Genomic DNA, 6,242 nt, shown 5'->3' on the forward strand with positions numbered 1-6,242 from the left:
AATGACTTTGATACATCAATACAAATCACGGATTGATTTCCTACAATAACATAATTTTTGAAGATTCTAGTTCATTTGTGGGTGAGGATGTCAAAAATGGAGTGAATTTAAAAATGGAGCGTCTTAGACCGCATTCCAACTATTTTTCAGCATTGTGCTTAGTTGATGATATAGAAATTGAATTAACCAAGGATATGGAGGATTTTGGAGATGAAGAACGAAGCGTTTTCATTTTGAAGTTTGTCATGCCAAGAAGACAAAATGACATGTCTCACTTAAAGGCCAACAAGTGCAAAATGTGGTACCCGAGATTTGGCCTCTTTGCTATTCTACCACCGGCCCATGAGCGTCATCGTAATCTTGATTCAAAGTTGGGACGAAAATTCATATCCTCCAAGTGGAGAGAAAAATGGTAAAGTTAACTCACGTCGTGCGATGGCGTTAAATGCGACGCTCTATGGGAGACAACCCATATTTCCTTAATTTTGTAGTTCAGTACAATTTTAATTTTAGATAAGTTTTCTTATATTATTTTTGACTAATAATCTACCAAGTTCATTATTTTTGGACTTCATTTGGACAAGATTATGGAGTTGAGATGTGAACGATTTTGCATTGCACAGTTTGTGCTAAAAAGCTGCAGAAATTGTGTCTAAATCTAAAGCCCATCCGGGTGAAAATTATAAAGGAATTGTTCTGCTCGCAGGTAAGTCCATGACACGTGTAATTCTATCTTTAGTATTCTAGGAAGTAGCATGTTCAGGCAATACAAATTGTGTTTTAAACAAACAACCCCACACATACGGACAAACTAAGGTACCTGAGTTGTTTAGAAAAGAATTTCACCAATTTCCTCTCTTGTAAGTCCCCCTACAACACAGCAAACACACTCATTCCATTCTCACTCACAACTCCACCGTAACTCCACCACCAGTTGAGGTTTTCAGTGGCGCTAAGGTAAGTTCTCTTTCCTCTCCCCTCAATCTCTCTATGCTTGCAGTATGTTTTTGCTTTTCCTTCCCTATGATTCGTTTTGATGCGCAGTTGAGAGCACAAATTGTGCGATTCTGGTTTTGTTGGTTGATTAATATGTGACTGTGCTTCATTGAACTATAATTCCCAATATTTTGGGAGGGTTGATCACTCATTGTTGGTGCTGAAACTAAGCTAATTGTAGGATGCCTGCAACCTGTTCGATGAATTGTCTGAGAGACGATTTCATTTGCCAGTGAAGTCTGAGTAACCCAGCGCTATTAGGAGTTGATAGGGAAGCAATTGTTGGTGGAGATTGCCTAGGTTTGGATCAAATTAGGAGTTGTAACGTGCATCAACCTTTAGAGTGCTTGTGCTTTACGTGATTTTTTCTATGCGCACTCCAATTATTGCTTTATGTTAATTGAGAAGCCTACCCTGTTCTGAATGTCGTTAATTGAGTTTGATCATTGGGACTTGTGTGGCGTTATGCTGATTTGTGGCTTCTCAATTCATTGATAGGATCTTATGAACATGTATTTTAACATTCTAAAGTTGATTACATGATATGCAATTTTGTCACTGGAAATATGTGCATAGGTTGTGTGAAGCAAAACAATAACGGTGCTTTCTTAGGTATGTTTCATCCCCACGAAGAGTTGGCTTGTATGGATATTCTCCATTGTGATGCCATTATGCAGTAAATGATTTAAAGTGGAGTAATGAGTAGCTTACTACTAATAAAACAGGCAACAATCGACGGACTGCGTCGGTTTTTCAGTGAAAATCGACGCAACACGTCCGTCAGTTTACGTTACGTCGTCTTTCGAAAACCGACGGAATCCGTCGGTTATGTAAAAAAAAAAAAAAAATTAAAAAATCGAAAGACTCCGTCGGTTTTTTTATTATTTTATATAATGAAATGTAGCAACTTGGAATCGAACCCAGGTATGTTCCTTGGCATTAAAGGGCTCTACATGTTTTTTGTTCAAATACTTACATTCATTTAATTTATACTATTTTTGCGCTCTAAATATCGACGGACTCCCTCGATTTTTTTATAAAAAAAATTAAAAAATAGAAAAAAGCAACTGAGTCCGTCGGTTTATTTTAGAAAACACTATAAAAAATGATTATATTTTTCACGCATTTTTGCGCGAAAAATAACCGACGCAGTCTGTCGGTTTCCTTAAAAAAAAATTAAAAACATTATCGAAAAACCGACGGAATCCGTCGTTTTTTCTGTCAGTTTTGCAGTCGGTTTTTGCCAGTTTTTTAGTAGTGTTAGTGCAATGTTGGATTGATTGGAACATGAGTTGCAGGAAACTAATTCTTTCTTTATTTGTGTTGGAGTACAAACTGAAAAGGGTTACTTGAAATGTACTCTCACACAGATGGCTTCAAATTAACATGGTACAACTCAAGGAGAAGCGAAAGATCTTCCCTTTATGCACTAGCTCAACGACATCATCTTTTCACGGAGTTCTCCTAACTTTTGCTTTAATTATATAGTTACATTGAGGATAATGCAACATTTTTAGTTAGGGGCTGATACTTCATTTTGATAGATATTCTTGTGATGGGGTGTGATATGTCATGATGGATGATAATTTGGTAGATTGACTTTTTTTTTTTTTTGAACGACTAGCTTCTTTAGTTTTTGTTAGGAGTAAAAGTGGTGTGGGATGTGATTTTTTCCCCTTGACCCATTTTTGGCTTGCTTGGTACCAACACACTTAAACCTGGGCATATGAAATGTTTTTTTTTTTTTTTAAGATTAAAGTAATGATTCTTGTTGTGACTTTTAGACTCAATGTTTGGCCCTTAAGTTCACTAGGTAGTCTCTTTAGGCTATAAGTGACTTTCTTTGAGTTCATTTGTTTCAATTGAATTTTGGATACATATTTCACTTGAGTTTGCATGTGCCATGTGTGGTGAGATTTTCGTGAGTTCTTTTGCAATATTTGTAGTCTATAACTTGCTCGGAATGTGTTTCAAGGCGAAATCCTAGACTAACTTGGTTTGAAAAATGACGTTAGGCCTTCCTTGGACCGTTTTTGTGCCTTAAATTGTCTGCCCTTGCATACTTTCCCTAGTCAACTCCTTTTGAGCCTTTAACCTTTCTTTGACAACTATATTACAAGTTTTATCATTTTGTTCTTCAATTGATCCATCTCTTAGCATCCTACCTCCCTAAGTACTTTAAAAGTGCAAACATAGGCTAAAAGCCCAAGTTTTTTTTGGGGGGGGGGGGGGGGGGGGGGGTTGGAAAATTGTGATGTGACAGGTGCTTGAATGGTGAAAAGGTGAGAAGTGAAAGAAAATGAAAATTAAAAATTAAAAAAAATTGGACACTTCCTTGTTATTTTGAAAAAGAAAAGGGAAGGATTGATAAAGAATTGTGAATGAAGGGAAGACTAGTAGGTGAAATGAAAAATGAAGAAAAGGGTGAAAAAGTTTGAAAGGAAGTGTGTTTTGATTGTTGCAAATTGTAGTGCTTAGGGAGGTTTTGGGTCACTCTTACCCAAATTGTGCCCTACCTTAATCAAAAGCCTACTTTACAATCCTTTAGGTCCTAATTGATTTTGAACCAAGTGTGTCTACATTAGTGGAGAAGTACATAAAGGGCAAGTTTATGGTACTACTTCTGTGCATTTGAACATCTTTGTGTGTGAGAGAGAGAGAGAGAGAGTTACTTTCCAATTGATAGCCCATAAGTATTTTGAATTGCATTTTATGAATTTGGGATTCTCTCTTGATTGTGAGAGCACATAAAAATTTGAGTGAATTTGATCCAATTTCCCATTGAGAGGAATGAACAATAAAAGTCGTTTGTGATAAAGAGGCAAATTTTGAAACTTTAGTGTCATGACTTGATTGATAATTTGATTAGTTTGGTATTTGAACGCTTGAAAAAAAAATTGAGAAGTTGGTGATTCATATGTTTTGGATTAATTGTTAGTACCAATCAAAGTCATGTGTTTGTGCTTAGAGTAGACTTTTTGACTTGGTATGATATTGGTGCACTATTGAGTTGATTCCTTGGAAGGAGATCGTATGTTTAGAATTGCTTGAGGACATGCAATAATTTAAGTTTGGGGGTTTGATAAGTTGGTATTTTACCAATTTATCTCTTCTTTAATCTTAAATTTTTGCTAATCTTGATTGAGAAAATAGTGTATTTAATATTGTTTACTTCCATTTTACAGGTTCTATGTGATTTAGAAGTGATCGGGAAGAAACCAAGTGAAAATGAGGCAAAAAAGAGCTAAAACGAAGAAAAGGAAAAACATGCTAGAAGTGCAAAAAATGGTCAGATTTGTAATTTCAAAAATCTGAAATTTTGAGGGTTGTTTTTGTCATTTTTTTAGTTGGGAAATTTGCGAATTATAAAAGTGAAGCTTGGGGCAAAATATTTTGATCTTTGGCCATTATTTCAAAAGGAGGAACAAGAAACTACACCTAGGGTTCGAAGATTTGAAGTACTCAATGAGAATTTCTTTACTCATTTCTTCAACTCTTGCTTTTATTGTATATCTAAGTGTGTAGCATTTTATTCTATCACTTTAATCTTGTTTATGCAAACATTCATATGTTAAAGTTTGTATTGAATCTCTTGTTTTGCTGATGTATTAAATAATATTTATTTCTAATGAAGTGTGTTAATGTTTCTTTATTTACTCTTCAAGCTTTAATGTCATTTAGTGGTTGCAAACATTAAAAGAAAGTAAGGGTTAGGAAAAGAGTAAATAGCAAGGATTTGGGGCTTTAAACCTCATCTAATTACTTGAGCTTGGAAGAGGATAGTTAACTTGAGGTTAAATTGATTGTGCTTAATATCACACTCTAAGACTTGGAAAAACTTAGAGTGAAATTCATATATTTGGTTGGAAGACTTTCAATGAGATTTTAGAAATTATTAACTATTAACATAAACTCACTCTTAGTTGTAAAATTGTAAATTACATTGGATCGTTACTTGAGAGTAATTTCTGTTGCTTTCCTTTGCTTGTGAGGCCATTGACCACTTTATCCGCTTTCTAGTTAGTTTTATATTTGTTAGTTTTTAAATCAAAAAAATTAAATTTTGACAAAGTGTTTGACTTAGCGTAGTAGGTAATAAATCCTTTACTTTCACAATCGCCTTTATATTGTTCCATGTGGATTCGACCCTGACTCATAGTTGGGTAAATTATATTGTGACGACGGTGTACACTTTCTCTTTGAGAAGTAAATTTGGACGTTATCAGTATAGAACTCCATAGAGATTTCTGTTAAAAGGGTTTTAATGCTACAATTATATCCAACTATTTGAATAAATAGTTTAGTTTTTGAAGGGCATAAAAGTCGATAAATATTGTAGGGATATTTTGGTTGTTCAATATTTAGCGAAAATTGTTCGTGCTTTTAATATATGTAGAAGATTTGTGCTTAGCCTTAAATAGTACAAATAACCTCAAAAAGCTGAATTTCCATGACTAAATTAATATTGAAATTGTTTGCAAAATTTGGATTACCTATCACCTTTGATTTAAATATTTAATTATTATTTTGTGTAGTGAAGTAGAAAACAAATTCAAAATGTATTAATCCATGTCAATACCTCTTGCTGTGATCCTGTGAACACGCGTATTTTAAAAAACTTTTTTAAATTCCTACATAATTATAAAGTAAATAAGAAAACAAAGAAAAGAGTATCAATACCTTTGCGATTTTGGAAGTTCAATTCTCGCTACTACGTCCATTGGTTTTTTATTACACTGCAAACATTATAGAAGTAGTAATTAATTGGTATTTCTATCACAAGGTGTTTTGTGAAAGAACATATATTAATTTCGTTTGGCCAAGAACATAAGGACGATAATTCCCGGATGTAATATGAATTTATGAGATATTTGTAAAATAAAAAGAATCCTGTTCACAATCTAAAAGCATTTGTAAAAAGAAAAATTAAAGTTAATACGATCACTATAGAATTCTATGTGATTTAGGATAGTATTCCAAACGAATTATAATTCAAGTCCAATTGAAAAGTCATTTTGAAAAAGAATTCCATCTTTGGACAATTATATCCTACTACACAAATATTTAAGGGCATAAAAGTCGATCAACATTTAGAGGATATTTTCATCGTTCAACATTTAGCGAAAATTATTCGTTCTTTTAATATATGTAGATGTAGTGTAACGACCCGTTTGGTCGTTTAGCACCTGTGAACTAGTTTTCGCTAAAATACCCTTTTCGTAGTTTAAAGGGTGTTCTTGACTTGC

At 33.8% G+C, this 6,242-nt stretch overlaps 1 long non-coding RNA gene across 1 annotated transcript; it reads left to right on the plus strand.

Moving 5' to 3' along the window:
- The first annotated feature begins 579 nt into the window (after positions 1–579).
- Positions 580–4,652, plus strand: LOC132630848 (uncharacterized). Its single transcript, XR_009578713.1, has 2 exons — positions 580–957; positions 4,182–4,652. It is a non-coding gene; the product is annotated as an uncharacterized LOC132630848 (long non-coding RNA).
- The last annotated feature ends 1,590 nt before the right edge of the window (positions 4,653–6,242 follow it).

This window comes from Lycium barbarum, chromosome 3 (assembly GCF_019175385.1).
Source record: "Lycium barbarum isolate Lr01 chromosome 3, ASM1917538v2, whole genome shotgun sequence".
NCBI lineage: Eukaryota > Viridiplantae > Streptophyta > Magnoliopsida > Solanales > Solanaceae > Lycium > Lycium barbarum.